Raw genomic sequence first — 22,919 nt, 5'->3', positions numbered from 1 at the left:
AAAATACAATAATTGCTAGAAGAGATCTCTGGCAAGGAAGCTTAATAAACCTCTCAGGTTTATTGCCAAGTTCTGCTGAGATTTGCAAATCTCTCCCTCTCTCTCCCACAGCTCTTCAAAACATGAGCAGTAGTGGACCTGATCACTTGTGGGTACAAATTCTTTATGGTGCTAATTTGATAATTGAAATTCCATGTGTGGGCTACTCAGGCTGCCCCTTAAAGAAAGAATTGTGAAGTTTGAATCTAAATGGAGATTAATCTGTACAAGGAGAAACCTCTGCCGTTTGATAATTTATTTTAGGCACTGTAGTGTCAAAACTAACATCTTTGAGAAATGAATTGTTCATTGACACGAGACATCTAATCATATTCTGGCAATGCAATCCAGGTCAGCAAAGCCATCTTGACTTGATTATTAAGGGAATACTTCTGATTTCAATACTTTAGAAGAGTCCTAGAAGAAATTACATTTCCAGCTTTTCTCTCCTTCAAAAAAAAAAAAAAGTCCTGAGACTGCTTTGTGGGCATTTAGAAATCAGTGGGGAAAAAAAGTTGTAGTTGACACTATTATTTTCAGAATGTAAATATTTAAATAATAATCCCCTGTAAGTAACATTTGTATGCCGCTTAAACATAGTTTCCTTGCTCAGCTGTAATCCAGAATGGCGTCCACGTAATGGCAGTATCTACCCTGCAATTTTGCAGCATAAATAAGATTCCTAGCAACAATGTATGTTAAAATTGTGATAGCCCATCTATATGAGTAAAAGGAATCCTTCAACTTTGATCAAAAACACTTGAAAACTCTACTTCAGACATGTCAAACACAAGGCCCGGGGGCCAGATCCGGCCCGTGAAGTGGTTTCATGCGGCCCGTGAAGCCATCCTGGAAACAGTGAGGGAACGGCCCCCACTGCCTTGGCCCTGGCACAGAGACCCTCTTGCCAGAGACCCTCAGATCTGTCCCATTCCTGGCCAGACCCCCATAGGCACCCTTGATGCAAACGATGTAGAGCTGGCCATGCTCACCCAGTAGGCCATACGCACTCTAGCCATGCCCACCCAGTAGGCCACGCCCACCTAGGCCATACCCACCCGGCCCCCTGAGGACAACTGCAATGCTGATGTGGCCCTCAATGAAATTGAGTTTGATGCCCCTGCTCTAGTCCTTTTAAAGACATCATAACCATATTTTTTGTTACTCTCTGAACCCAATATTTTTCTTTTCTTTTTTCTTTAAAAAAGAAATTGCTTTGTCTGAATGCAATCCATGGATGATCTAGGATGGAGTAGGCAACCTTGGCTCTTTTATGACTCCTGGACTTCAACTCTCAGAATTGGCTCAGGAATTTTGGGAGTTGAAGTCCACGAGTCATAAAAGAGCCAAGGTTGCCTACCCCTGATCTAGGATGAGATCATATATTTATTTACCTATCTTTGTGACCATGCAATACTTATTTCATTTTCCTTCTGGTTTCACCACATGCCCTTGCTTACATATGTGGGCTTTTATGAGTATGCATATTTCCAAGCAGTCTGCATCTGTAGAGGTCTTTACCGGAGATTTTGCCATGGATTGGGAAAAACACAGCTGAGAACAAGGGCTCATAGGATGATTTGACTACAACTTGAGGGACGTCTGACTAGAAAGTGTAGTGAATGCTTCCCTGCCAAGTTATATTCTCTTGTGGCATGAAGGGACTAAGCCTTCTTAATTCAGCGATGGCGAAACATTTGGACTCAGGTTCTATCAAAAGTTCAGAAAATTTGACTGCTGTCATGTCAACATACATACATGTACAAAAAGAGACCTCCTCTGTGGACTCCTCTTTCTGGATCCTCTGAAAGTCATGCAAGAAAACCCTGCATCCCTGTGCAGTTTTCAAAGGCTCCAGAGGCCTTTTCTGGCTGTGTTCTTGCAGGGCCTCTGGAAATCACACAGAAATCCTCGCACAATTTTCAGAGCCCTCAGAAGCCCCACTTGTAACACGTGTGTCCTGGGTTCACCATCAGAGCTTTAGTCCCCCAAAGCAATGTGTCATCCAGCAAAAGGGAGCGAAGGAAACCAATTATGGAAGTGAAGGCTACAACCAGAGTGGCAGAGAGAACATGTTGGATAGAATTAAAAGTGCAGGCTAAAGAGACAAAGGGACGCGGTGGCTCAGTGGGTTAGGACGCTGAGCTTGTTGATCAGAAGGTCGGCAGTTTGGCGGGTCGAATCCCGAGTGCCGCGTAGCAGAGTGAGCGCCTGTTACTTGTCCCAGCTTCTGCCAACCTAGCAGTTCGAAAGCACGTAAAAAATGCAAGTAGAAAAATAGGGACCACTCCGGTGGGAAGGTAACAGCGTTCCATGCGCCTTTGGCGTCTAGTCATGCCGGCCACATGACTACGGAGACGTCCTCGGACAAGCGCTGGCTCTTCGGCTTTGAAAGGGAGATGAGCACCGGTCCCTAGAGTTGGAAAAGACTAGCACGCATGTGCGGGGGAACCTTTACCTTTACCTTTTTAAAGAGACAAGCCAATCCCAGGCAATCCTTGGAATTCTGTGATTTTTTTTTTAAAAACAACAACAACCCTATTTTTAAATATTTTGGAACTCAGAGACAGTGATAAGCTCCAAACAAATGGATGATAATTGTAGAATGAAATGTCTTTTTTTTAATTATTAGATTTATGTTACTCTTTTTATACATTTCATAGCTGGACTATTGGAAATGAGAGGGAACTGAGGGAAGTTCCAGAGAAGTGGCTTGAATTAAAGTGAGCTTAATGACACAGTATTTCTAAAAATCACTGAGGCAGTGATGAAAAAGCAGAAAGATCTTGAAAGATGCCTCGTATGTTTATGTGATCCATTGTCTATTTTAGAATGGGGGCACTTCAGGTTTGGGCTTGGCTTTTTACTGAGGATGATTTGTGAATGTTTTGGCTGACATAGTGATTTAATTGTTAGGATTGCATTTGAATTTATTGACCATTCATTATCCTTTGTGCATTATCCTTAAAACAAGACCTTTGAATAAATTACATAAATCCAACAATGATCAGTGAAGTATATTTTGATCACTGGATAGCCACTTCTCTGGAATGGTATGAGTTTCCTGCTTGAGCAGGGGGTTGGACTAGAAGACCTCTAAGGTCCCTTCCAACTCTATTATTCTTTTATTCACTGGTATGAGTCTTACCCCTACCCATTTTTTTAAGCAATAATAGATTACATAATACCAAGAGACCTATATGATGTATACATGAACAGAAGCTATTATGACTATGCTTCTCGGTTATACTAAAGTATTAAAAGTTGAACATTCATGAGGATACAATATGCTTGTTCTGAATTCTTTTAGGTAGGGAGCTGAACTCACTGTCAAAGTCACAATTAATAAAAATCCCCAAACAAGCTATATGACAGTGTGAAAAATAAGCTGATAAAATCAAGTCTCTGCCATACCACTATCCTGAAAAGGGAACACTAGGCAGCAGAAAATATCACTGGATATAAATTTCCATTTGCAAAATGACGTCAGTAAATGCTTTGTGTTGCACTGTTACTGATTCAGTGTTGATGAATTTCCCACTAGATTGCAATGCAATCTTGAGTTCCCAGCCAAACTACAGTTCTTGGAATTGTACTTCTAACAAAAAGAGATAGATTGATGGAACATAGAACAAAGCATCATCATTTCAGTCTCGCCAGACCCAAAATGTCACTTCCTTTGTAACTTCAGGCATCATCTTACATGATTCACTTGAGAATCGGCAACCCTGTAGATAGGACTTACTTTTAAGAAGATGTACATGGAGTTGCTGTGTCAGATAAGTGGTGAAATGTTGATTTCAAAGCTCAGTGATGCATTTATCAACTGCTGGCATTGAGTAACTAGTATCTTGTAAATGCTGTGCATATCCATGTTCTGTACAAGAGATACTTTATTCACGGAGGAGAGGTCTCTCAGCAGCTACTCAGCCATGATAATAGATCGTAGCTCCCTTGATCAAAGGCAGTCTATTTTTGAGCATGTTATTTGCCGTAATCTTTGTTCCTCTTTGTAAATTTGCAGAGGCATTTTGATGTGTGCCTGTCCATTCTCTCACATTGTTCTAGAAAAGAATTTCAGCACGGTATGAGATCTTCCAGCCTTTTTTAAACTTCTCCCCTAGCTCTCAAACAAAAGGTGGGTGCTTAATAGATTGTGCAGACAGGCTCTTCTGAACAAGCGTACATGCTATGCCACAGTAATTTTGATGCCTTATTGCTGATTCTTTGTGCCTCTTCTTGGGACTGATTGATGGGTCATATTCATTTTCACATCTGTTGTTGTATTGCTTAGACAGACAGTGATATTCTGTCATCTGCTTGCTCCGCATGAATTGAAAAGAGAAGGACTTGTTGGAGAAGTGATCATAATTCACTGATGGGGCAAATGCCTAACATGATAAAGATATCATTTATTTAAAAAAAGCTCAAGTAGAAGATATCACAAACAATTGGAAAGCCGAACAACAATGATAAGAGGCAAGATGAACAATGATGTTGCAGATTTGAGACCATTTCAGCACACCGGAGCCAGTTATGGACTTGAAATGGCTTGTAATGACTCATCAAAAACAAAGACTGCTTGCTCATCAATAGGCAATAGTGACTGGTTACCTGATTTTAGTAAAGGTAAAGGTTCCCCCGCACATGCGTGCTAGTCGTTTCCAACTCTAGGGGCCGGTGCTCATCTCCGTTTCAAAGCCGAAGAGCCAGCGCTTGTCCGAGGACGTCTCTGTGGTCATGTGGCCGGCATGACTAGACGCCAAAGACGCATGGAACCCTGTTACCTTCCCACCGTAGTGGTCCCTATTTTTCTACTTGCATTTTTACGTGCTTTTAAACTGCTAGGTTGGCAGTTACCTGATTTTAGGCAGCATCTAATGTTCTTTTTCTCTGATCCAGTAATGATAAACCTGAACATAAGAAGGAATGCAAGATACCCCTGCTTGGTTCTTCAGTTGCACTCTTTATTTTGTCACTGTGAACTTTTAAAAAATGCATATGTTTACCTACTCTGAATTACTTCAAAAAGAATAGACAATGAATATGGAATAAATTCTCATTCAATTTTCTAGTTGTTCCTTTAGGCTGGAAAAGGTTTCAAGTGGAATTACTTTCTCATGTACTTCCATTAGATTTTATTCTATGAATTGGCTCATCTGCTGCACACCGTTTACTTGATGACGTACAAAGTAAATCTGTTTCAGGTAATTAAGTGAGACTGTAGCAGAAGTATAATAAACACTGGGACTGGTTACAGTATTATTATTCAGTGAGATAGTTATTTAAATATCCATTAGGGGGCATTGTTAGCCAGCTTAAAAGTAACTGCTCTTCAACTGTGCTGTTATTCAAGAAATAAGGCAATTCAGAAGGGAGAGGAAGCTATTTTCATTTGTTAAAAGTTCAGACATGTTTTATGTTATCACCTTCAGTAAATTGTATAATAAGCCTATTGTACTAACTTCAGATCAACACTTTATTGTCAGTCCCTTCAAGTAGATTCTTCAAGTTTTAAATGAAATGAGCCTTATTGACTGGGATGTGTTTCTGCTGATTTCAGTCTCAAATTCAAGGAGATCTTCTCTTCCACTGTGCTTCAAAACAATCGTTTTTCTCCATTAATATTTAGACAAAGGATGTATAGTTTAGGCCTGTGCAGATGTAGACTACATTGCAAATTTGTCTGGAAAAACGTTTTGATGATTCAAGAGAGAATTGGTTCAAAGTTGACATTTCAGTCAATTGACTTTGATTCCCAGTTCTCTTTGGAAAAGACGGTTTCCATGCATGTGTAGGTGGTTCAAATGGACTTTTTTATTTAGTATGTCAAGTTGACTTGGATCTTCAAATTCTAATCTTGCAATGTTAACCCTAACATGACATCACACAGACTTTTCTGCCGTTACTCCCATTTCTTGATTGCCAATTTACATCTTTTTACACATCAGTTTTTATAATGAAGAAGTTGCAGAGCTTCGGTATCATTTAGAAAACCTTGTTTGGATTTTATTAGTGACCATATATTTCCTTTTAAAAAATAATACATTATAAATATTTCAAATAATTCATTATGTTTGACTTCTCCCTTGGCCTTCCTGATCTCTTAGGTAGGCTGCAGTGCCCATGATCTCCTATCAGCTTTGCTACTTATATAATAACATTTAGGGATGAATAGTAATTTCTATCAAGTTATTCACTATGGAAAAAAACAAAGACAAATCCATGTTACAAGGAGACCAACAGCAACATTACATTTTATTGTGAGAGTGTATCTCTGAAATAACTTCAAAGTTTTCTTTTAACACTTAATCCCCAGTGTTCTCTACAACATGCTAGCTAATTTTTTATTTTTAAAACTGTGTTGGAAACATCTTTAGTTTTCAGTTTTCTCGTTCATAGACTGCATCTGTTTTCCGAAGTTTGTTTCTGGATATTGCCAGAATATGTAAAGGGTGTTTAAACTGTAGCAATAAGAATGTGAAAATCTCTTTATAAACCAAAATCTGAAAGTAAAGAATTATGTCTATTTGAAAGGAACACTTTTAAAAACCGTTTGTTCATATCCTAAGGATTGAAAATATTGCAGTCAGGGTGACAAGCTTCAAATTTTGTCGTCTTTTTTCCTTCACCATTGTTTCTAAGCTTAATAATAGTTTGCTCTTGAGGAGGGTATAAAAGCAATTTGACATGGCAGAAAAATTCCAGTATATTCTTTTAATGCTTTAATGCAAACATCATGGGATGTGGGTACATTATGTATATAATTAAACCCTTTTAGGACTCATCTTTAACAGCTGTAATGCATAAAATTATCCTAATTAATCTTTTTACATTGTTAGCCTATTTATGAAAATTGCCTTTAAAAATTGTATGAGAAGAAACATGTAATTTTTCTATATTTTCTAGGTTTTATATATCACCCACAGAGGTTTTTTTTTTAGTCCAGAGTGTCTTGCTGTGATCAATTTAATTTTCATGATTCAATTTTTTCTTTTATTCTGTTTCTTTTTCCTCTCAATCTATCTTATTTCTTTACAAGTATTTAATTTCCAGGTCACATTTCATTGTAGAAATCCACTCAGTAATACTTTGTTTAAAGTAAGAGAAAGGCTTTTATTTACATAATGTACTTATTTCTGTTATTAGTATTACAACTGATTTCTGTTGATTTGATTGCTATGGTTATATGCTAAGGAACACCTTTTTCGTGAAAAACGAAAAAAAAAGAATTTGCCTATTATGAAGTTAGGCTACTGGACACACCCAAAATTATTGTGAATTGTGGGTATTAATTTGACATTCTCTTTCTTTAGGTAACTGAGGAAAGTCATAGAATGTTACGCTGTCTCTTTTCAAAGAGGCTGCTAAAATATTGTGACATTTGTGAACGATTTGAGAAGAACAGCTAAAAATTATCTCTGCAAATAGTTATTTGTTCCAACTTTCTTATTTTTGATCTCTTTCTTTTCTTTATCTTCATGATAATATATGCTTGTTTTTCATCTAATAATAGTCTGTAAATCACATAGTAGCCCATGTGTCCCAACTAAGTTAATTCCTCTTCGTTACTCATTACTACATAAAAGACGGGTATATTCTATGATTGATGTTCTACAGAGATAGCACAACACAGAGAAAACACACACATTTTATGAGACAAGCAGGTATTTAACAATCTTTTTATTTCCTGTGGCGTAAAATGTTAATTCAAACCATCACCAACTCTTAAAGGCTGTTTGTGTGGGGAAAATAATGTGCTATTAATTTTTATTTTATTTTATTTTTTTTAAATACTAAATTGAAAAAAGATGTCTCCCTGGAGGAAACAAAAGTACAAGAGTGGAATATTTAACTTTTCTTTTTCAAGAATGATGTAGGCATGAATCAGATGTAGGTATTCTATATACATATGATGATTTTTTTAAAAAATGCTAACTTGTTAGAGTGCATTGAACAAGAGTTTAAATATTTGTGGTAATAAATGTGCTGAATGTTCCATTTGTAAGTTATTCTGATAAGTTGTGGAAAAGGGCCTTAACCAAAGATTATATATATTAAAATCCTTTTAGCCTGGACAGCTGAGAAAACTTTTCAATTGAAGTATGAGGAATAAAGCTAGAATCTGATATTTGAAAAGTAGAATTAAGAGCTTTACTTTTAACTGTTCATATTTGAGCTGTGGATAGGTTGTGAATTTTTATATAGTTGATATTTATTTAAACATTAGGAACATTAAAATATTACTTTCATGCTAAAAGCACAGTTTAAGTGCCTTGATTTTTTGTATAATATAATAAGATAAAGTTTAATTGTTTTCTTTCATAAAGTTCTTGCTTTTTCAGACGTAACATGTATACCAAGTGTTTAAAATTAGTTTATATGAAATACCCAGTTTTTAAGTGAAATTCTTTTTAAATTAATGTAAAACAATTAAAGTGTAACATCATTAGAATATAATTCACATACAAGTTAAAATCTAAAAGGTTTTTGTTGCTATCGTTGTGGATGTGTTTTACGGTTACTTACTTCAACAGTAAACTTCCTAGAAAAAATACAGAATCAGATCTATAACAAAAATAATGATGAATTCTAAATGGCAATTGTTTGTATATGGAACAAATCCCCTTTTAACGACTGACCAAAAGTAATTGTAATGTAAAATAAATTTAAAGAAGTTGAAACTAATTTTATACCAGTTTAACATAAATTTACTTTGAGATCAGTTGGACCAAGTCTAAATTAAGTAATTGTTTTCATTGCTGAAAATGTTCCACCTTTTCTCCATTTATTTCAAACAGCTGATTGTTTTTGGTTTGATTTGGTTTTGCTTTTGTACTTGCTTGGAATGCTTTCTTGGAGTGCCAAGCAGTTTTATTAGACTTAATGTTCTGTACTGCCCCACTTGGTAAGTGATTTTTTCTTTATTGTTACAGATAATTCCCAAGCTATCTGATAAAAAGCTAATCTTTTGTTGTTGTTTTTCTGAAGCCCTTTCCTTGTATTCTTCCTCCCAAAACCTCTGTACCTTTTCTTTCACTCCTGTAGTTTCACTTTCACCTCAGATTTAGCTGTTGCAATGAATTGATTCAGATCCTTTATTCACCTTCTTGATTTACCTTCTTGGAGGAAATCCAAGATTTTGAAATGTAATAAATATAAGACTAGAAAGGGAGAAGTCGCATCAGTGGCTAGGTGGAAAATTTGAATATCCATCAAAGTATTTTCTTGTTGGTTGCTTGACATCAGTTTTTTTAAAAGTAAAATCATTTTACTTAGATTCAAAGTAATATTCTTAGCTCTGTAACTTCCCGTTAACATACACACACATTCTCCTTTTTGTGTATGTAAAACCTTCCAAGTTTATTGCATTTGTATCTTCATGTACGCTTCTGAAACTATCAGGATAATAGATTTTGATAAACAAGAACTTTATTATATGCAATAATGTGAGTACTTAAGCCAATTTTTCCATAATTAGTTTACTTAACAACTACAAATACAGTCAGCATGGCCAAAGGCTGGTAGTGTGCTCATTCTGGGAGTTATAATCAGACCCTCAGGTTGAACAGTTAGCTTAAAGACTGATTTATTTAGTGCATTTAAATATCTCCAAAGACCTCATAAAGAGACTCTCAAAGAATAGTCACAATAAAATCACATTTGGATTTAGGAATAAAAAATATATACGGTGACCATAAAGAATTGTCCAAGGGTTTGGTTTCTATTTAGGTCTCTGCAACAAAATTAGTTAAGTATTGATCAGCTGGATCTCAAGCAACCTATGATATTATAAAGTTTGTGACAGATGAAGTTGTGTACATCAAAAAGTCAACAAATGAGAAGCACTTAGTTTTTACAAAAAATAGATGGAGAAATGGTACAGATAATTGTTTGTGGCATGATTATTTTATTTAAAGGTGGTAAGAGATGGCACTTTTGAAATTAGGCACTATGGAATATAATTTTCTTAGGATTTTGTACTGAGGTGCATAAAACAAAAATGTGATTTGATTCAAACCGAAGATAAAACTTTCTATTCTAGAAGGTCTACTTCTGTCTGGTTGCAACTTGGCTGAAATAAAAAGCTAAGTTTGAGTATATTGGCCATGGGAAACAGTTGGCTCCAGAAGAGCTTTTGGGGACAGATAGCAGCAAAGAGATACAGAAAATATTGTTTCCAGACATTTGGTGACTGCCCAGATTTTTGCAGTCCCCATCAGGTGTACCTAACCCCTGCCTTCCTTGAACTTAGGGCAAGCATATTCCCAGAGGTCATAGGCGTTCTGATGGAAAGGAACAGTAATGAGAGAGAGAGAGGCTGGCTTTGAGCTCTCACATGAGATACTGCACTTCTGATTGATTATCTCCCCCAAGGCATGACATGTCCTGGCAGAAAATATTAAATTAATCCCAGTCAGTCTGTTAAAAAGGTTAACATGTTTTAAAATAAACCTTTTCTAAATCTGTTTGCTATGGCTAAATGTAGCCTTGCGGATGATGAGGGACATGATCCATCTCTCCCTTTACCCAGAATTCAAAGGCTAACTTGCAGATTTGTCACCCCCTTCCCTATTTATTGCTTTGTCTGACATGTTGCTCTTTGCGTCTTGATTTGGCAGCCCACATAATTGTCTGTCTGTTAATTTAATTAATCTAATCCAATCTCCTGCCTTTATTATATTTGCAAATAACTCAAGAAGGTAAACATAACTAATGCCCCTCCCCACCTATTTTTCCCACAACAGCAATCCTGTGCGGTAAGGTTGGGCTAAGAGAGAGTGACTGGCCTAAGGTCACCCAGCTGGCTTTCATGGCTAAGGTGGGATTTGAACTCAATTGTCTTCCAGTTTCTAGCCTGGTGCCTTAATCACTACACCAAACTGGCTCCACTGTGAAACGTCCTGGGCTTGCAATGGCAGGTATCTCCTCATTTTTACCTCAGCTTTTATCACTACGTGGTGAGGGAGAGATTAAAACCTCATATAGTCCCTTAATTGAGAGGAAGTCTATGTAAAAGTCAGCACCTGCTGTTTTTATTGGGCATTTCTTTCCCTTGTTCATATTACAGGGAGGGCACCAGAGAAAGTGATACATGAGGGGATCCGTTAGTCACAGACACCAGATGGAAAATGCCCTAGAATACAGCTCCCTGTATAATGCTGGATAGCTAATTGTGATCTGCATAATAGGTGCATCGCATTTCATGCCTTTGGATCACCCTGTTGTTTAATAACTGCTTCAGCCACCACTTGTGCATTTTGCTCGAGAGCAGATATCTTGTTCCGTGTCCACAGCAATGTCTGTCTTGGAAGGAACATGGTTAATGTCCAAAGTAACTTTTGATTGAAATATGTTTGATGTCTTTCTGTCACTGAGCCATGTCTTACAGTGGTTGCAGATAGCCTTGATAACTCTTCAGGTGCAAGCTTAAAGTAGTTCCCATATCATGTTCCTCTTGGGCCTACAGCATACCCACTCTGGGGGTTGGATGCAGTTTACTGGCACATCTGGAACAACATTAACCACTATGGGGCCTGAATTCAGGTTCAGGAGAGGGTACCTTCTCATCCTCTTCATGTCTTCAGTCCATGGATTGTTAACAGAGGGGAGTGGACTGTCTGCCTGAAGCCTCGGCATCATCTATAATTGTGTGTATGTGCGTGTACGGAGAACCTAGTGGATATTTCTTGTATTGTATACCATGATACTCAACATTAAGAAAACCAAGATCATGGCATCTGGCCCTCTCAATTCCTGGCAATTAGATGGGGAAGAAATGGAGGTAGTGACAAATTTTATTTTCCTGGGCTCCAAGATCACCGCAGATGGGGACTGCAGCCAAGAAACTAAAAGATGCTTGCTCCTGGGGAGGAAAGCTATGGCAAATCTAGGTAGCATACTAAAAAGCAGAGACATCACCCTGCCAACAAAAGTCTGTATAGTCAAGGCCATGGTTTTCCCAGTTGCAATGTATGGCAGTGAACGTTGGACCAAAAGAAAGGCTGAGCGTCAAAGAATTGAGGCCTTTGAACTATGGTGCTGGAGAAGACTCCAGCGAGTCCCTTGACTGCAAGGTGTTCAAAGCGGTCAGTCCTAGAAGAGATCAATCCCGACTTCTCTCTAGAAGGCCAGATCTTGAAGTTGAAACTCAAATACTTTGGCCACCTAATGAGAAGGAAGGACTCACTGGAGAAGAGCCTAATGCTGGGAAAGATTGAGGGCAATAGAAGAAGGGGACGACAGAGAATGAGGTGGCTGGATGGAGTCACTGAAGCAGTAGGCGTGAGCTTAAATGGACTCCAGAAGATGGTAGAGGACAGGAAGACCTTGAGGAACGTTGTCCATGGGGTCGTGATGGGTCAGACACGACTTCGCAACTAACAACAACATACCATGATGGTTTTTAATCCTACATTATTGGTAGATATATAACATTCAGAGCCTTAGGGATTGACAGACATAAACAAATGCCTGCTTGACTTTCTATTTAACTAAATCTATCAGTGCTCATCTTAATACTTAGTCTTTCCCCAATGGCAGTTACATCCAGAATGAAACTCACAGTGCTATGTGCAATAAAGATAGGATTAGACCCTCTTACGAGACTGGATAGGAGATGGTTTTGAAGGACGGAAGGAACAGTACTGCCAAGGTAATGATTGGGCAAGTGTGACTTGAGCCCACTCCAAGAAACTAATCTGAGTAAACATCCCCTCCATAATTCACACAAAGATAAAATGAGTAGAGGGAAGCACATTCAGACTTTGGAAGATTGTGTTACTATGACTATTACAGTAAAAGAAGTTCTAGACCATCTGGCATTAGTTTCTTAGTCTGATCAGTCTTATCAGATTGACAGCAATTCAGGCAAAAGAATTCCAAAGATAATACCCAGTTGCTAAAAGCAAGACGGCTAACTCTCACTGCCCCTGAACACAAATTTGGACATCTCAACTCTTCGACCAAGAACAGTCATGTTTCAGTCCATATCGGAAAAATAATGGCCCCATCTTGGTCTGTGTCCAGAACTAAATATTTGTAATGTATGTTTTGGACCAGGCACAGACCGGTTAAAGCTAACTGCACATCTCTAGGAATTAGGGAAGGGGAAATTTAGTTGAAAAGAAGAAAACCTTAATTAGCCAAGCGTAGCAATCAAGGAAATAGCTTTGACATGATCTCCAAAGACTTATGTGTTTGTGTGGTGTTTTTTTTTTTAAATACAACTTTTAATTTTTTGGAAGAAGCTCTTTGGGACAGGAGGAAATTGTGTATGTGCCTCATAGCTTTCTTTCTCTTTTTTCTTTAAATAAAATGAACTATTGCACAATATCTGTAAGCTCCTGTTAACTGTCGTTTAGCAACTTATTCCAAATAGCTAGTTAAGGTTAAGAATTTGCAGTCTATCTTAAAAAAAGCCACCTTCTCTGCTGTTCTTTCTTCACTGACCACGCTTCATTGACATTGTTGCAAAAGATGGTGGATCCTGGCAAATCCTTGCACAACTCCATTTAGCTATTCATTTATGTTGTCAGCGATAATGTTTAAAGCAAGGCCAACAAGTAGAAATGCATTATACATAAATGAGGCAATAGTTGAATGTGTTTGGATAAGACACAGAATAAGGTAATGCAGGTAAATGCCAGTATTGATTCTGGTTAATAGAACGCTGGAGGTAAATCAAATACTGGCAAATACAATCTATATAGAGTGTGTAAAATTGGCAGGACGATTCTTGACTTGGCAGCTTGCCAATAAGGCTTTGAGTATCCCCTAATGGTTTAAGCATGCATTTTTTGATGTTACCAGGTTTATTCTAACTAGCTTTACTCTCTGAGTTTGATTTTATTAACAGGCTAGTATGAAAATACGTTAGTAGAAAAAAAATATTTATCTGTGACTTCTGAGACGGGGAAACCTCAAAGCTTGGTTCTTAAATTCCTACTTGCCAGTAACCATGTTTGGTTTTTGTTTTGTTTTTTTGCCTCCGTGTATGCAGAGGCAATTTTAATTGCATTGTCATGAGCATCTTTCTCAGTTGCCTTAGTATAGCTTTCCCTCACTTGTACTTCAAGTTGTTGAGGGGTTGTGTTAATACAGTTCCAACACATTCTGTTTTGCTCAGCAGTGTGGCTTCAGTTCTGTGCATTGTTACCTCATATAGCACAGCGGGGCTTAACTCTAAGCAAACATCCTTAAGGTTGTGCTGTAAATCATGCGCACCCAAGGGTATGGCCTTGTTAGTCTGTAGCTGCAGAAGTGAGAGAGTTTTATTGCACCTGGAAGACCAGCAGATTTATTTATTGCACAAGCATTTCTGAATCACAGTCTGATTCATCAGATGCATGAAGTGTAGACTTGAGAAAGGAGTATGTGTTTTTAGACACACACGCACACACACACAAACAACATGGCAGAGGCAAGGGGGTTTAGCCAAGGACTCTAAAGGTAAGTGTACTTAATTTGCTTGAATATGAGTGTAACTTGTAGAGAGTTTGAAACAGGGTCACAAGCCGTGTAGAGAGTTGTAATCAGGGTCCATCACTGTGAATGGAACTTTTCTTTATTCCTCCTACCCCAACATACTGAGTTTAGACAACCTGGAATTAAGAAGAAACTTCCTAACAGTGGGAACAATTAACCAGTGGAACAGCTTGCCTTCAGAACCTCACTGGAGGTTTTTTAAAAAAGACTAGACAGCCTCCTGTCTGAAATGGTATAGGGCAGACATGTTAAACCTGTGACGTCGCGCAATGTATCGGAGCTTTTTCTCTATTGCCGGCAATGGGGTGGGCACGATTTCCTGATGATGCGTCCGGCCCACAGGCCGGCAGTTTGACATCCCTGGTATAGGGTCTCCTGCTTAAGGAGGTTGGACTAGAAAACCCCCAAGGTCCCTTCCAGCTCTATTCTGATTAAAAGAATAAGGGGAAGAGTCAGTATGTTTACTTTCTCTTCTCTACTCATGTTCAAACCTTCCAATAGTCAAGTTGAAAGGGAACTTAGCGACTATTAACCCAACACTTCTAGTATATGTTAAGGATTTTTTCATGAAGGAGTGAGTCCATTAATTGCTGCCCATTTAATGAGTGAGAAATAGCATTAATTCTAATTAATTTTAGCTCAGGTAATTGAGAGTTGAAATCAGCCGTTGTAATTTCTTTGCTGAGGTCTGCCTTCTTGAAATTGGTGACTATAGTGTCCAAAGGAATGAAAAGTATGTTCCCTCTTATTATTATTTAGACTTCCCTATTTTTACACCTCATCCATGGCGGTGCTGATTCTGTGTGGGATTGCTACTTTTAACATGACTGTGTCTTACCCCAGAAAGTTGTAGCAGAGAGAGGTTAGGCCAAAGAAAGGCCTTAAAAATAAAAATATACTTTAATATTTTCTTCTTTAAAAAAATACAAGTAGTCCTCGACCTATGACCGCAATTGAGCCCAAAATTTCAGTTAAGACATTTGCTAAGTGAGTTTTGTCCCATTTTACGACATTTCTTGCTGCAGTTATTAAGTGAATCACTACAGTTGATAAATTAGTAACCTGGTTGTTAAGTGAACCTGCTTCCCCATTTGCTTCTCAGAAGGTTGCAAAAGGTGATCACATGACCTTGAGACATGGCAACCGTCATAAGTATGAACCAGTCGCCAAGCATCTGAATTTTGATCACATGATCATGGGGCTGCTGCAATGGTCATAAATGTGAAAAGTGGTCATAAGTCACTTTTTTCAGTGCCGTTGTAACTTTGAATGGTCACCAGTTGAACTGTTGTAAGTCGAGGACTACATGTATTTCAATTAAATCCTTCAGTATCAGTATAGAACAGGTAGGCAACCTCGGCTCTTTTATGACTCATGGACTTCAACTCCCAGAATTCCTGAACCAGCCATACTGGCTCAGGAATTCTGGGAGTTGAAGTCCATGAGTCATAAAAAAGCCGAGGTTGCCTACCCCTGGTATAGAATCTTTGGTGCATGACCCAATCAGGTTGTGCCAAATTGTGCTCAAATTATATTTTGGAAAAAGCCTCCTGTTTAACTTTCTATTTTATCTACTGCAAGCCTACAGAGCTTGTGGATATATAATAGAAGTGTAAGATTTGGGAAAGGCTAATGTTAAAATAGATTATCTTAAAGTTGTGATATTTAAAATTTAATTCAATATTAAATGTCACAACTCTATAAGATTTTTCTTCCTTTTTTCTAAAAAATGGTTGGTATCATTTTCAGCTGTCATTTAAAGTACCCTGGAGATACTGGTGGGATGCATTTTATATAGTCATCAGCATGAATGTCCATTCAAGTGAGATTTTAAAAATCTCCACGTGTGTTTTGGCCTCCTGACTCTAGTGCCAGCTGTTACCAACTGTGATTTTGCAGCAGAATGTGCTAAAATGTGAAACATAATTGTATAAATATGCTTGGGATGTTGGCTATAAGGGAGTTTTGGATGAATTATTAATGCTGTAATATTCTTGTTTTTAATAATGCTATTGCAAGTACAGTACACTGTTTATAAAGGAAATTGGATTTGCACAGGAGAAGGGTATACCTTACTTCTGAAATGTTTTTCATGTAGCTTTCAAAGATACACAGAATTCCTAAGAGGAACTTGTCCTGGAAACTTGGCCTAAGGGTGGTCAGTTTGCAAAACCTTGAACAATAATGTTGCTTTCTGGGACATATAGATCTGTTATGCAGCTTTGTTTCTAACAGCAACGTAGTGAGAGAAGTTGGAACAAAATGAGAGAATAGTTCAGAACAAGTAGATGTGTTGTAAGGAATCTGTTTGGACGCTGGGTGCCACTCCTGACACTCTGAGCCAGACTGAAAGCTGCTCTTTTACAACTGTTAGCACAAAAAAACCTTGAAAATGGCAGCCTTGTTATTTGGATGACTTTGGAAATGGTTCATCCGTGGGTGCAGTGCCATGCATGATTGGAAAAAATAATAATAAACCACAAAATCCCAGAAGAGAGTAATTGGATCAGTTGAGTTACATGTCTTGGCAGTCTATTTTGTTTTTCAGCTTCCAGATTTTTGATAGCCCTTCATATTTTATCTCACTATTTCCTTTTTATATGCTGCAAAGTAATCCGTGTGGAATTGTTCAGGTGCATTGGAACTTTTTTAAAAACACCATATTGTTTGGGGAGTGAGGAGGCCCCGTAAAATAATCCACTGGTTATGGGACCTGAAAGTGGTAATTACACTTAGCTGGGGAGGCGGGAACTCATTTATACAGTTGTGGTTTCTAAGGAATGTAGACAGCTGAGCAATGTCCCCCAGTGTCTTCCCCCCCTCAAATCTTGCAACCTTAAATCCCTACAGGTTTCTGTAGAACAAACATAAGAGATGAAAACATTTGATTTGCATTTTCTGCCTACTAGGAAGCATTGGAAGAAGAATGAAGATAAAATAGCAATGGCCTGGAATGGCAGAGTCTTGCTTGTTTTCTCCGTAGGTGTCCCAGGATCATGTTGCAGGATCCAACATTACACACTCTGCCTGTGGATGGGCTCCAGTATGAGTCCAAAACCTCAGAAGACAATACCTCTGGTCCTGCTGACCCACCCAGATTGGATCCTGCACCTACTGTACTATCCTAAGATGGAGGTAAAGGAAAATGCCCCATCCGTTGGTGCAGTTTTGGTGCTTCTAGTGACGTGTGGCACGTAGTGTTTTTAATTATATATATATATAATTAGAGGGACGCGGTGGCTCAGTGGGTTAGGATGCTGAGCTTGTCGATCAGAAGGTCAGCAGTTTGGCAGGTCGAATCCCGAGTGCCGCGTAACAAAGTGAGTGCCTGTTACTTGTCCCAGCTTCTGCCAACCTAGCAGTTTGAAAGCACGTAAAAATGCAAGTAGAAAAATAGTGACCACTACGGTGGGAAGGTAACAGCGTTCCGTGCACCTTTGGCGTCTAGTCATGCCGGCCACATGACCACGGAGACATCCTCGGACAAGCGCTGGCTCTTCGGCTTTGAAACGGAGATGAGCACCGGCCCCTAGAGTCAGAAACGACTAGCACGCATGTGCGGGGGAACCTTTACCTATTTATAATTAGACAGTCTTGTTGATTTATATCTATATGATAGAGAAATTTGATTACCTAATTATGGGCCATCAAGCTGATGTTGACTCTTAGTGACCACATAAATAGATTTTTCTTGTCCTTCTGGTCTATTCTTAACACCACTTTAACTGAGTCCATTCACCTTTTCATTTCTTCCATCTTTCCCATTTTAGGGCTTTCTCCAGAGAGCTAGGTCTTTATTCGATATGTTCAAAATATAATTTGATCATTTGTGCCTCTCACGAGGACTCCGGGTTGATTTGTTCAATTATCCATTTTATAGAATAGACATGTTTGTTTTTCACTGAAATCTGTGACTGCTGTAGTATTTTTTATGCAGCTTAAAAAAACATCTCTTGATTCTTTTGATGAGAAGCGTAGGCAAGTGTGATTTTTTAAAAGAGTTTCTGCAAACAAATCAAAGTTTGCTTCCTTGGATTTGAATTTTTATAGCTCCAAATTAATTTGGTGGCTATCTTAAAACTGAAAAGTTAATAAAAGGAAAAAAATGAATATAACACACCACCTTTATCTGGATTTTTATGGAACAAGTCTTGCAACAAAGTTGCTATTATTGTGTGGCTTTGTGTGTGGGGGGGTATATGGGGAGAGAAATACATCAACCCACACAAAACTCTGGTAAGTTTGAATCATCTGGAAGCTCCTAAGAAACTAATTCAGTCCTGTGTTAATAGTGAATAAAGCAAACTCTCGGTGGTTTCTGTGGTTTTGCCAGCAGTGGCAAAAGGTTTGACTTCTAAAATAGATTTTTTCCCCCTTTACATTTTTCCTGGACAAAGCTGATTTATCAAAGAGCTTCAGAAAAAACATGTAGGATTATAACTGGAGGAATTAATAGCAGAGACCTCCTTTTGCTGACACCAGGCAATCTATTAAACGGAGCAATTGAAGTAATGAGGACCATATATGATAAGCCAGAACCACCTGGGTTTTATTAAGCTGCCTTCTGCTTTGATCACAATATTATTTCAAGACTTGTTTGTGTTAAACTACTACAATTCCTTGTCATTCTTGTGATTTAAACCTTAGGTTAACATAATTCAACAGAGGCCCATGAGACCAAAAGTTTTGTTTTAAAGCCAGCGTATGTTCTGATGAAGGGCAAGATCAGAAGTAAGAGCTAACCCCAAAACAAACCAAGGCAGATTGTATAGTAATGTGCATGGAGTTGAGCATTGACTCAGAGCTTGAAGGCCCAGGGCCACAAGGCAGTTCTGAGCAATGCGCAATTCTAATTTTGAATACCCAGAAGAGAGAACTAATGCAAGACCAGCAAGTAATCCTTTCACCTAATTAATGGAATGTAATCACAAATGAAATCAAATGTTTTTCTTCTCCTAACTGTATTTATTTTGGAATGCGGTTCCACACATACTGCTCTTCAAAAGGCAACTTCAGCTTTCATCCTGGAAAAATTTGCACATCTCTGGTGTCGAGGTTGAGAAGATATGACATTTCTTGCACATTTCCACCTATACTAGAAGTTCTTGTTATTTCCTGCTCATGGGTGACATGTGTACCTTAGTAGGTTAGTGGCTTGGCCATTTGAATTCAAAGCTCTTTTTATATTGCAAAATTAGCACTTCACTTGTGGAATGCCACAGAGCTCAACTTTCTGCCTTTGCATCCACATGAAACTGCTGGGTGAGAACATTTGTCAGTTTGGATCTGGTATGATGAGGGTGCACACACATATCTGGTTGACCCTATGTCACCCATGTGACACTGTTAAAATCTTGACCTGGAAGCTTTTGTAGGCCTGAATGGGGAAGAACAGACTTAGGCCTAATCCTGATAAGACCAAATGACTTTGCTTGTTCGTTTGCTGCATTGGTTTTGGGGATATTCTGCATTTAATCTTTAGTGGGATTGCACTAAAGTGGGATTGCACCTCACAGCTCCTGCTGGAAAAGCAAGTGACAGCAGTGGCCATGACAGTCTGTGCATGTGTACATCTGATGTATGAGTTGCACCAGCTCCTTGACTAGAGGGCTTGTTGGATAGTTACTCAATACTTTATCATCTTGTGATTGAACTATTATGCTCTGTGCTCTATATGGACTGCCTTTGAAGACAATCCTTGGAAGTAACAACTGTTCCAGAATTTAGTAGTATGGGCAGCTTGTTTCAATATGTGTACAGATCCAGCTGTTTCATGAGCTGCACTGCTTACCATTTGGCTTCCAGATGCAATTCAAGATGCTAGGTGTTGCCTATAAAGCTCTTTATGACATGGGGCCTAGCTTGAGAGACATTTTGTCTTCATATGGTTTTCCAATATTCCTCAAGTGACTGGGTGAGATTGCTGGGAATTGTAATTAATCAACATCAAGAACACTAGGTGTTATACAGGTTGCAGATTGATTTTCTTGTAAAAAAACATTTGGTGGTTTTAGGTAATACAAGCGCACACTACCATCTATTTCTGGAAGATAAGGAGTGAGAGGTTAACAACAGCTTTGGTGGATCAGTCCATGCTCCATCTTTTCCAGCATTTTGTTTCTTACAATCTGGCCAACCAGATTATTTCTGGGGGCTTTCAAGCAGGAAACAGACATCTCATTCTCATACTGTTGATCCCCTACACCTGGCAGTTAGAAATATGCTGATTCCAACCTGATGCAAGTCCTCAAAAGAAATAGCTCTTGGGGGGGCGGAGCCAACTGTCAGAGCGGGCGGCTGTGTGAACGGAGCTCTCTCCACGCACAACCTCTCACCCAGTGTTCGCGGGGGCTTTTCGGAGCTTCAGGAGGTCCTGTAGGGACATCCGAAGTTGCAGGCAGCCCGGAGAACCTTCATGAGCGGCAGTTCGTGTTGAAGATCCGGAGAAAGTCTGATGCGAGCGAACCGGGGAGAAGGAGGCCAGTAATGGCCGACATGAAGATCTGACAGAGGGACGGAGCTAGCACGTAAGCAGCGGGACAACGGTAGAGCAGAGCTGACGGAGAGTGTATCCGAATATTAAATAGGAAGCGCTTGTGAAAGAGGTACTGGTTCGAAGTGGGAGCCTCACGGAGAGGGAATAAGCGGCGATAGAAGTCTTGAGGGAGGCGTTTGGCAAAAACAGCAAGGGAAAGAAAGCCGAAGACTATATGACTGTATTCTAGCTGGAGAAAAGCTACAACAGGTCAAAGTCTGAGCTTTGGAGCCTTAGAGACTGAACTCTGGATTGTCGGGCGTGGAAAGCGATTAGCTTGGTCTAGTCTGGTCTATCCTGGTAAATTTTGAATTTGTGAACTTTTGAAACTTTTGAAATTCTACTCTACTTGTCACGGGCGGCCATTTGATATAGCAATTTAGTAACTGGAGGTTTGTTTAGTGGGACACCTACTGGCCTTTGACAGCAGAGGAAGACGGAAAAGGTGCCAATTTCTGCGCCGGAAACGGGGGGGGGGGGAAAAGAAGAAGAACGTGACTTTGATTATATTCATACTATAGAATTCTATTATATAAATTGCTTAGTTGGTAATAAGTATCTGGTGGTAATTGTTTTATATATCTTTTGTCATAGAGTTAAAAGGTTTATATAAGACTCAGGGTATTATACATTGATAAAACGCTGTTATAATTGGGGAAACATGACAAGTATCTCGGGAGCAACTAAGCCTAGCGCTGGCAAAAAGGCAGCAGCACAGGGACAGGGGATGGCCTCAAGTCCCTCCAATCAGAAATCTATAGAGGATATGCTGCAAAGGGAAAGATCTAACTCGAATTCCTTTAAAGATTTACATGCCCTTTTGCAAAACCTACACGAGGCAATGGCCAAAAACCACGAGGAGATGAAGAGAGAAATAGGCCAAATAAGAAACGACACTGGTGAATTAAAGGGGAAAATCCAAGCGATAGATGATAAATTTGAAGGGATTCAACAGCAATTAGTCAAAAATGAACAAAGACTTCAAGATATGGAGGCTAGAATGGAAAAAGAGGAAAAGAGAGTAGATGATTTAAATGAAACACTCCTTCAGACTAATAAGGAGTTAGAAACAACAGTCATTTTTCTGGAAGCAGAAAAGGCTGCTCATTATCTACGCTTCCAGAACGTTCAAGAAAAAAGAGGGGAAGATCTGTTGGTCATGATGGCAGAACTGATGGCAAAGGCACTCGGTGTAGGGAAGGAGGAAATGCTGGCGGAAATTGATGAAACATACAGGGTCCAAACTAATTATGCGAGAAGGCACAACCTCCCAAAAGAAGTACATGTAAGGTTAGTTAAAAAATCAATTCGGGATGAGCTTCTGCATAGATCTAGAGAGGAACCATTAGAATTTCGGGGCCAACCAATCACCATCCTTAAACAGATACCTAAAAGGATGAGGGATCTGAGACGCGGCTATCAATTCTTAACATCCAAACTAATAAGAGAAAATGTAAACTTTAGATGGCTAACTCCAGAGGGTATTCTAGTTACGTGGCAGGATAGAAGGCATAGACTGGACACGATAGAGAAGGCAGAAGATTTTTACAAACGCCACTTCCATAGCCAAGAGGAAGTAGACTTAGAAGATCAAGTTGGAAGGGAGGTAAGAGAAAGAGATACAATACGTGTGGCAATGGATGGGAAGATCTTAGCTACAGAGGATAGAAGGAACAAATCCGGTGAGTTAACAGAGAAACATGGAACTAGAGACAAGGAAGAGAGAGAGCCCCGAATCACGAGATCCACAAAAACCAGAAATAAGTAAGATGAAGGGAGGTGAGTGTAGTATTATGTCTGTGAATATTAATGGATTGAATTCGCCAGTGAAAAGGCGGAAATTTTTTAATAGGCTTAT

The 22,919-nt window shown here is 38.9% G+C and overlaps 1 protein-coding gene across 1 annotated transcript in view; it reads left to right on the top strand.

Moving 5' to 3' along the window:
• Positions 1-22,919, top strand: part of EIF3H (eukaryotic translation initiation factor 3 subunit H) — an 80,757-nt gene that overhangs the window by 9,745 nt on the left and 48,093 nt on the right. The window lies entirely within an intron of this gene.

This window comes from Vipera ursinii, assembly GCF_947247035.1.
Source record: "Vipera ursinii genome assembly, chromosome: 3".
NCBI classification, from domain to species: Eukaryota; Metazoa; Chordata; class Lepidosauria; order Squamata; family Viperidae; genus Vipera; species Vipera ursinii.
This window is presented reverse-complemented; position numbering and strand designations above follow the sequence as displayed.